The 10626-nt window shown below is 40.2% G+C and overlaps 2 long non-coding RNA genes across 4 annotated transcripts; one reads left to right on the forward strand and one right to left on the reverse strand.

The window, feature by feature from the left end:
• The first annotated feature begins 287 nt into the window (after window positions 1-287).
• On the forward strand, window positions 288-2455 carry LOC120438443. 3 transcript variants are annotated; one of them, XR_005611908.1, is made up of 5 exons: window positions 288-652; window positions 1236-1320; window positions 1464-1838; window positions 1963-2064; window positions 2395-2455. It is a non-coding gene; the product is annotated as an uncharacterized LOC120438443 (long non-coding RNA). The 3 variants fall into 3 exon arrangements; XR_005611910.1 differs by lacking the exon at window positions 288-652 and adding an exon at window positions 708-1123; XR_005611909.1 differs by lacking the exon at window positions 288-652 and adding an exon at window positions 708-1050.
• Window positions 2456-8432: 5977 nt separating this feature from the next.
• LOC120438460 lies at window positions 8433-9528 on the reverse strand. Its single transcript, XR_005611929.1, has 3 exons — window positions 9494-9528; window positions 9286-9357; window positions 8433-8775 (listed from the first exon to the last, which is right to left on the reverse strand). It is a non-coding gene; the product is annotated as an uncharacterized LOC120438460 (long non-coding RNA).
• Window positions 9529-10626: the final 1098 nt, after the last annotated feature.

The following is a 10626-nucleotide window of genomic DNA, read 5'->3' on the forward strand; positions in this document are numbered from 1 at the left end:
GTCACGGCGAAACGTGACGCCTTGAAGTACAATCTAACTCAGGGGTCCCCAATCCCAGTCCACGAGGGCCGGTGTCCCTGCAGGTTTTAGATGTGTCCTTGATCCATCACAGCTGATTTAAATGGATAAATTACTTCCTCAACATGTCTTGAAGTTCTCCAGAGGCCTGGTAATGAAGTAATCATGTGATTCAGGTGTGTTGACCCAGGGTGAGATTTAAAACCTGCAGGGACACCGGCCCTCGTGGACTGGGATTGGGGACCCCTGATCTAACTGGAAAACCGGGGACCCTCTCCGCGAACGGGTTTTTCTCCCTAATTTAATGCTTTCTTTTAATGACATCGTTAACATTTCTCAACAAAAACACATGAAAGTAACACTGATAATTCAACAATAAAATCGCTTCATTTTCCAAAGTGATTCACGATCTGAAAGTGCGCAGATTTAACGTACATAATCCTTGGTTGGGTTTATTATTTTTATTTCACACGTAAAACACATTTATAGTTTTATTCACCACTCCTGTTAGTTTTGGATGCGCTCGGCTCCAACCAATCAGACGCAACCGGTGTAAGCAAAGGATGATGGGAGAACGGAGAGACCCGTTTATAAGAATAAGAAAAGGAGGCGGAGTTGATTGATTCAAATGCAGGTATGTAAAAATACATATATTTAGAGTAATAGCTTGATGTGTGTTTCAAAGGGTTTTTTTCACAAAAGCTTCAAACAAACGGGGTGACTGATCTCAGAAACGATTTAATGCATTTAAAAATGGCTACAGCTACCGTCAGCATGCTTGCTAGGTAGAGTACGGTAACGACTACACGTGGCTAGTGCAGCATTAGCCATTTAATCCAACGATGATCATTAAATCTATTATAAACATTTAAGGACTTGTGTGTTGTAAAAGAGCCTCACATGGTGTGTAAAGCAGTTTTTGCGCTAACAGTTCTGCTAGCTCTTTACAAACCTATGATGCTAACGTTAATTGCTAACGTTAACCTGAGCGCTAAGCTTCAAGCTGCTGACGAACTCCGTCAAGACATGCAGGTAACCTTTTTTTTTTTTTGTAAATGTGATCTACTGGAAACAAACGTTAAAGAGGGGACACACTTGTCTTATTGTACGTAGTAAACGTTATATTATTTGATATATTTATTATAAATTTTATATATCTGTATATATGTTTCAGTAAGTAAATATTCTTCAATCTCTTTTTCCCCCATTTTCCGCAGATCAGCATCAATGTCCACGTGAAGAACCTAGTTATGTTGCCAGTGTCAACCCAACAAAAGGCACTTTCACAATATATAAAAGAAGGTATTCCTTTTTTCAAGTTTACTTTTATATTTGTTGTTATAGTTGTGTTAGGCAGGGCTTTTGTGCAGTCCTAAGAAACATACTGCCTAGAGTGTTTTTCACTTTGTGGAAGGGTTTCTTTCTTTATTTATTTTTCCTGTTAGTGTATGGAACTGAGGTGCTTCGTCAGGAGCTGCTTCAGTTGTTGGAGGATGGAGAAGAGGACGCAGCCATGACTTGTGAGACGGCGTCTGAGTCAGCTGCTACTCACTAGGAGATCAGAAACATGGTGTCCTTGCAAAAGTGGAAAGAGGCCAGGCCTTGTCTTATAGACAATATGTTAGCTACTCTGGATCCACTGTCACACCGTGTGTGTCAGTGTGGCAAACAAGTAGTTGTGAGGTGTCTGGACTGCCTGCCTCTTCCATTCCTTTGTGCTGAGTGTGATATTGCAGTTCACACACGCTTTGTCCTGCACAACAGAGAGGCAGTAACAGGAGGGTTTTTGCAGCCTTCATCAGAGTTTCACAAGCCAATAGGTACGGTTTTTAATCCTATGCATTTCTTGCTATGTACTATGAGTGGGTGCTGTTATTGTATCATGTATTGTGTATCATTTAATTTCAAATTCTTTTTATATATATTGTGTGTTTTTAATGTTAGTTCGGCTGTTGCCTGTGCAAAGGCCAGACCATGTGTGTGACTGCCCAGCAGGTAACTTTGAGGTTTCACCCGGCGCAGTTGTGGCTCTTGTAACCATAAATGGTAAGTTGCCCTTTTGTCACACAGTACATACACAATAGATGTGTTTGCAGGTTTTAGTGCAAATTGTACATTGCTATCATCATTGTTTATTTATATAGCACTTTAAAAACACACAAGGCTGACCAAAGTGCTGAACAATAGAAACATAATAGATACATCTATAAGAATTGCTATTTTGTTTTGAATTACCCTCGCCCGCAGTATATGTGGGCACCTGTCAAAGGTCATTTGGATTTACCAGACCGCTTTGAAAACAACATGAAATCTTCACAACATGAAAAAAATGAATGCTTTGACCCACGACTGAATTTATCTTTATCCTTCCTAAAGGCTGTTATAACCTTGCACTGCCAGTGGTGAGCTGCACCAGCTGTGACCTAATGTGGTCCCCTCAGTTAAGGACATCCTGGGTAGTGGATATTGGCCTGGCACCTTAAATTTCTGCACCCTGTTTTCAATGGATGGCTTTCAGTCTTTCTATGACATTAAGAAGGCTGCACCAGGGATGTCACTTAAGGCATTTGTCAAAATGCTGGATGAAAGAACAGCCCATTTTGGAAGGGTGAGTTTCTAAATTTGTCACGTTTAAGGAAATTGTGCAAATCAATGTTTATGATGACTGTCTGTGAATATTCTGTTGTTTGTCCTCTACTCAAAAGACTGGCGAATATCAGCTGATGCCTTCAGTAAAAGCTTTGTGGAGTGGAGTGCTGTTTGAGGTGGACAGGATGTGCAAGGAGCCATGCGTTAGCTGCCCTGCCTGCACTCCAGACGTGCTTGCCGTCTCAGTTGATGGAAACTGTAAGCTTTATCGCTTTCAATCTAATGCAAGGTACGTTATGCATTGTGTACATAAATCAAATATGGCTTTGTAGAAAAAAAGTATTTTAATGTTTCTTTTCAAACAACTGTCACTGTGTCCGTTCAGCACTTCAGAGCAGGCGAACTTTGAAGGTGTTTTCATTCAAAAAGATGAGGAAGTTGCTGAGTTTATGAAATACATCCAGAGACACACAAATGAGGTAAGAGACTCATATATATATATATATATATTAGTGCTGTCAGCGTTAATCTTGTTAAAATGACGTTAACGCCATAACCGTGTGTGTGTGTGTGTGTGTGTGTGTGTGTGTGTGTGTGTGTGTGTGTGTGTGTGTGTGTGTGTGTGTGTGTGTGTGTGTGTGTGTGTGTGTGTTATAAATACGTATGGATGGGTGGATATTTATTTTATTTTTCTCTTGGTGTTGTTATAATACTATTTACTTTACTTTTTCTTAATGTATACTTAATTTTTGCGTCCCAGGACATATTACGTTCCTTTGCTCCGATGTGTCCTGTAAATATTTCCCATATTTAATCAAGGTGGCTCAGCTGAGGAACCTCTTGTCAATGCGTCCTTTTCTCTCCGTCATGCATGCAAAGGCTCTCATTTGGAAATGCGAGGTATACTGCAGCTTGTAGTTTTGGATTAGTTTGAGACATTTTGTTATAAGGTTGAATGAATTCAGCAGTCATGTATTGTGACCTCCTTTCTATAGATCAAATGGGAGGTGCGTTTCAGGATGGGGCGGTTCTACAGTTGGAAAAGAGGTGGGACAAGTAAACAGTTTCCTGTCTAGGGCGGCCATTGAAGTACATGTCTAAAGCAGGTATGTGTGTGTGTGTGAGATTCCACTCAGTCTCCTGCTCATTAATTCTTATTTTTATACGAACTGAAATGCAGGGCGAACAGACATGCTGACCCTCCTGGCTTTGGGGTGGAACAAAAGGAAAGTGGAACAACTGGGCGCAGTTTGAGCCAGAGATATCTCAAGGTGATTTTTTTTTTCCAACACCCATTTTAATGTGTGTGGTAATGGGGGAATAACACCTGTACTCTAAAAACATCAATGTGATTAACATTTATTAATGTATTCTTAGATCATACGGATCCTTAGAGAACAAGTGGAGAGCCTGAATGCGACCAAAATGATGAGCTGGGTGTGGATGACGACACACGGCAGCAATGGGTGGTCGATGTGCAGAAATGGGCTTAAGGTGAGTCTCAATATAACGCACTCGTGTATAACAATAGGACCCACCATGGCCTCATTAAAGAACTTAAGGTAGAGTTAATATCTTTCTGACAGTGTCAACAAACAAAGAAAAATAAGCCTTGTAAAAGTGGAATTTATGGCAGAGTTGTTTGCGTTTCATCAAATTGGATTGAACCTGGGTTGAAATGATGTCGCACTAGTTGGTTTTATAAACCTGAACACCGACATACTTGTTATCTAATGATAATGCAGCACATGAAGGCTACAGATGTCTTATAATGAATATCATCAAGTCAGTGATTACAGAGTCCACTGTAGTTTGGTGACTGTTACTCATCCTGTATTCTGATTAATATTCCTCTCACTTAGAAACTGATCAAACTGATGGCAGCCTTGGGCGTTGCAGGCACGAATAGAGGAGCTTGTTGTCATCATCAGAGTGCGAACACAAAGTCTTTACAGACAAAATGGTGTCACAGTTTCTTTGAAATGGACCGTTTGATGCTCAGTTTGTACAGCTTGTACAGCTACTTTGTAAACAGAATAAAATCAGATCCAGGTTTGTTTAATCTGGATGTGATGCGTGTTCTAGCAAACAAATTGATGAGTGTAGATTAAAATGTAAATATATACATTATGTGAAGGTGTGAATTTTTTATGATTATTTACAGATAGCAACAAGAGGCGACACAGAATTCGCAAGGTCATCTTAGATGAGAAGAAACGCTTGGCGGCTGCTGTTGACGACTACAACAAGCTTGCTGAACCAACAAAGCAAATTGTATCCAGTGATGCCCTCATCCAGACCGACATTTGGCTCTGGCAGAGCACAAGTGAACGTAAGCTCTTGATTTATAAATACCCTTTTTAAACAAACTCCCAGTATCTGAGCAGTAGTTGAATGTTTTGTTCTTGAGTCATAACGTGCTACTATGTTTTCCCATCTGATGTTGTTAAACTGTAGCTGCTGCTGAACTCCAGACAAAGAGAAAGGTCTTTGAGAAGGTGATGGCTGTGAGGCGCCAGAGAGAGGAGGAGATGATCCTTTGCAGGGAGATGCGGCATCACTGGACAGTGTTGCGAATGCGATCTGTGGTGTTGGACAATCTCCTCAGACTGTAAGCACATCTTTTATTTATTAGTTATTTGATGAATCGATTGAAAATAAGAGCAGATGCTAAAGTCTTACTGGATCTTTTACCGATATCTAGATTGCTAGCTAACACTGCCTTCTCCCTTTAAAAAAAGTTTAATTACAGGATCCTAATTCCTTGTGTTTATGAGGTGAGGGGTTTTTTTTGTTTTTTTTTTTTTTTTTTTTACTTCACTCATATTTATTTGTTTTGTTCTTTTTACAGCCTCCCTTGTTGGCATGTCGGAGGATGCACAGAAGGGACTCCATAGCCTGGTTTTAAAAAAACAAAGTGAACTGAAAGCTGAAATGCTCAAAATAAAGGACACGTACAAGAGAATCCTCAGCCACCAACCACTCCTGGAAATGGACTCGGAGGAGGAGGAGGACATTCCAGACGATGCCACTGAGCGTGATTTGAGCACTTCTGATGAAGACTGATTGTGTCATCCTTGATGTTATTTTTGGTAAAATAAAAAGTTAATCACATCTCTGTTTAATGTGATTTTTCAACAGACATTTTACATTTTGAGAAGAAAAATGGAATTTCCTTGGTGCAGTTGTTTACCCATAATCATGCTTTCCCATGTAATTTAATGACTAGTGTACATGTTCAGATAGACTAATATAATTTAATTCATGGAATGCTTTCTGGGCTGCTCAAATTACCACAGAATTTAAAAGCACCAGGCAGCAAACTCACAAGGACAGTTTTGTTCAGTGTTTTGTCGAAGAAATCAACAAGTACAATTGAAATGTTTGCTGTAGTGATGTGTTTGTTAAGAAGCATGCCAGCACACTGGTGAACTGACAGTCCCAGAATGCACCGAGCCACTGACTCGCACAAGAGCAAATGAAATTGCTTATCTAGAAAGACAACCGTCATCAAAGAATAAGTAAAAGAATAGGAAACTAACGGTAAGGGAAGGTACTGTGGGGTAGGGAAAGAAAGGCCAGAGCTGTGCAAAATGACCTCCAGCAGGCCACAAATGTGCACGTCTGCTCAAATGGTCAGAAACTGACTCCATGAGGGCCCGACGTCCACAGGTGAGGGTTGTGCTTGCAGCCCAACACCGTGCAGGATGTTTGGCATTTGCCAGAGAACACAAAGATTGGCAACTTTGCCTCTGGTGCCCTGTGCTCCTCACAGATGAAAGCAGGTTCACACTGAGCACTTGTGACAGAGTCTGGAGACGGCGTGGAGAACCTTCTGCTGCCTGCAACATCCTACAGCATGCCGGTTTGGCAGTGGGTCAGTTTTGGTGTGGGTGGCATCTCTTTGGGGACCGCACAGCCCTCCATATGTTTGGGAGAGGTAGCCTGACTGCCATTAGGTACTGAGATGAGATCTTCAGGCCCCTTGTGAGACCATATGCTGGTGCGGTTGGCCCGGGTTCCTCCTAATGCAAGACAATGCTAGACCTCATGTGGCTGGAGTGTGTCAGCAGTTCCTGCAAGACGAAGGCATTGATGCTGTGGACTGGCCCACCCGTTCCCCAGACCTGAATGCAATTGAGGACATCTGGGACATCATGTCTCGCTCCATCCACCAACTGCAGCACAAAATGTCCAGGAGTCTGGGAGGAGATCCCTCAGGAGAGCATCTGCCACTTCATCAGGAGCATGCCCAGGTGTTGTAGGGAGGTCATACAGGCATGTGGAGGCCACACAGACTAGTGAGCCTCATTTTGACGTGTTTTAAGGACATTACATAAAACCAGATTAATGATTCTGTATTGCATTGATCAAGGAACCAACCCAATAGGAGCTAAAGGAATCCTCTTGACATTACTTCACTCAGTAAGTTTATATTATGTTTAATGTGCATTTTCTGCATCAGTTTAGAACATAACATGTTAGTTCTCCCTGGTCCTTTTTGGAGACAGATCCTGAGACAGCAGGCAGCTATGGAGCACTCGTGTCAGCTGTGGTAATTAAGTAATACTTTGATTTAATATTGATTTCATGACAACTATCCTCAGGCACATATTCCTGGATACATATAATGACATAACTCCCATTTTGAAATCATTGCCTTCTTTGATCTTATCAAATTATTGTCATAGATATGAAAATAATGATTGAAACAGAATAATCCATTGAAGTCTCCATCATCATCCAAGATCACTGTTATTATTCAGATTATTTTATCTCTATTTTCCTCTAGAATGTTTTGAAAATCAGCATTTGCTAATAGACTTTTTAAGTTTATTTTGATCCTATTGTTTACGTGTGTAATTGCATTTTTATTGAAATAATGACAGGAAAACCCTTAATCAAATTGTGTCTTTGGTATCTAATAATAATATTAACAATAATAATGTGTAAACAAACAAGAAAAAATTTCAATTATTTTCTAATACCCTGTGTATAAAAACCACATATGACCACAACTCCAAATGTGCAATTGTCACGGCATCTAAACATGACATATTGCAAAAGGTAGAAACATATAATATACAATATGTTCTGAAGCTGCTACTGGTGCAGTTAACTTTACTTTAGGCTCCCATACACAGTACTGCTGACCCTAATCACCTCATACAAGATGTTACTTACTTTACTTGAAACAAATTAGAGAGTGAAACAGAGACTGACACTGGCTGAAATGTATAGTAAATATTTTATTTTGAACTTTTATGCTGAACTACAAACTGAACTGTGCGATCGTACACAGGGATCTGGTTTACTGTGTGTAAAACTGCGCAGATTCTCATGTGTCATCCCACACTTTGCCACTGTCAGGAGAAAAACATAACAAACAACAACGACAACCACCACACACAAAATAGGATAATTTAGGTTGTGACATATGACAATTTTTTAGGATGAAATATTTTCTATATTCATGTCATGCTTTATACACCTTCATTGTAATATAAACTAATCAAATCAAGTCAGAGAGTAATAATATATGGAGTAGATGTCAAGCAGGACCACAGCAGCAGCCACGAGCCATCGGAACCTGCTGGATGAGAGAGCACAGAAACTCCAGGGAAGAAGTTTAGTTAGTAACATGCATGAACTGCATTACTGAGACAAGTACGTTTACAGATGGTGAGGAGAGGGAAAGTTTTCAGTAAAAGGAGACGTGACTGCATCTTCAACCAATACTGAGCCTGCATAACCCTGAAAGAGACAGACAGACAGAGGATAGAGGGAGAGAGAGGGAGAGAGAGAGAGAGAGAGAGAGGGGGGGGGGGAGGGGGGACTAACCCCCAGCAGTCTGGTCCTATGACAGCATAACTAAGGGCTGACCTGAACCAGCCCTAACTATAAGCTCTATAAAGAAGTAAAGTCTTATGCCTACTCTTAAAAGTGTTGACCATGTCCACCTCCAAATCTCATAATGGACTTTGGAGGTGGACTGCTATCAAGCTCCTCACAGAAGAGCAGCTTGATTGCTAAAAGCTCTCAATTTACTTTAGTCCAAATACATGAATTCAAATTGAGGTGATAACTATTTATCAACAATATGAATGTCTGTTCCCGTTGTTACTACATACCATGTTAAGCAGGGCTTCCACTTGACTTTAACTTCTTCTTTTCCTGAAAAACATGATATAAACAAACAGTTAATTTAGAAAGACATGCAAGTTGCATACAAAAGGAGCTTATAAACATTTGTGTACTATTGAATGGCTCAATATATTATACAATTAGTTTACAAAACATAAGAACCACTACAATGCTTGTACTGCCAGCATCGAGTGCATGTCAGCAAAGCAACACTGCTTACATTGTGGCTCACAAGCAAAACTAACTGAAGCAGATGTTACTGAATGGGAAGGAGCACCTCCACATCAATCACTCCTTCTGAGCATGATGTCAGGAGGACTTTAAAGAACGTAAACACCAGGAAGGCAGCACGACCAGGTCATATCAGATGGTATGTTCCTATTTAATGCCCTACTTGGAGCGAAATCCAGACTCAATGGCTGAATTAGCGTAGATTCATCAAATACAAAAGCTCATGGATAGTCAGTCAGGCACAGTTCAAATCCGGGAAGTCCAAAGACGCAAACAAATCTGCACAACAGCAGGCTAAATTACTTACATTTACAACTCTCCTGTCTACTATCTCTTCATATTTGAAAATCTTCTGTGTACGGTGTTTTTGGCATTCTGAAAAATAACAAATGAAATATTTACATGATGTCTGTAAAACTGGAGAAAATGCAAAAATTAAGAAAAAGAAAACTTAACAAACTTAACGAACCAGTCATGTATTTCGTACATTTACAATACCGTAACATCTAACCTTTCCTTGTCCTTTTTTTGTTTGGGACATCCGAGGTGTACCGCCAGTGAGGGAAATTGAGGGAAATGCAGGAAGCGGAGATGAAGAGGAGGATGCAGGAGGCTGACAGAGGGAAGATGTTGGTTCAGGCTCTAAATGAAGAATAAATTGGTCCAGCATCGACACTGTCAGCAGAGGATGGTCCAGCTGCTGGTGTAGAACTTTTAGCAGGAGGTGAAGCTTGTAATTCTGCAAAATTTTAAATATTAAATATTCATTAAAATGGGTTGAAAAATGTACAGTACACATAAACACATAATAAGTAGTGATTTGCATGTTTTCAGTTAGGTTTTTACTAAAGTTACAACTTGTAAATATTGGCATCAAATAAGTCATCTCACACACTCTCACTGACCCAAATCATTCAGTACAAGTGCCCTCGGGGGTAGTGTGACATCTGCAGTGCTTTTCTACATTGTACATTAATAAATTAATGAGTGTGACTATAAATCCAGATAGCTAATGACTTTTGTTATACTAGAAAGTCTCGAAGAGAATTATCAGGTCTGGTTTTCGAGAAGATTTTTAAAATTACATTTTTATATATATGAGTGTGAAAGACCATACTATACACACACACACACACATACAAAATTGTTCAGGTGGGTAACACCAGAGGTTCAGTATGGCTAGCTTTGGTGATGTGAACGCCACATGGGGAGGTAATACGACATATATAACACTATTTTCATGTTAGCAACAGGACATGTAGGGCAGCTGTCACCTCACAGCAAGAAGGTTACTGGTCTGAACCTTGGCTCAATAATAGAATAGAATAGAACAAAAGAGAGTAGAGTAGAGTAGAGTAGAATAGAATAGAATAGCTGGTGACTGTTAACTATCCTCATCTTCACCATCTTGTTTGTCTCTATATCTCGTGGTGAACTGCCTACTTATGTAAGGTGTACAATAGGGCTGCCACGATTAGTCGACTAGTCACGATTACGTCGACTATTAAAATCGTCGACGACTAATTTAATAGTCGACGCGTCGTTTGAAGCTTTGTAAGATCCCAAAAGACGCAGGAATAAGTAGTAGTATTTAAGAGTGTAATAACGGACTGAAACAGAAGATGGCAGCACTGCATGTACAAG

The sequence above is a fragment of the Oreochromis aureus genome, linkage group 3 (assembly GCF_013358895.1).
Source record: "Oreochromis aureus strain Israel breed Guangdong linkage group 3, ZZ_aureus, whole genome shotgun sequence".
NCBI classification, from domain to species: domain Eukaryota; kingdom Metazoa; phylum Chordata; class Actinopteri; order Cichliformes; family Cichlidae; genus Oreochromis; species Oreochromis aureus.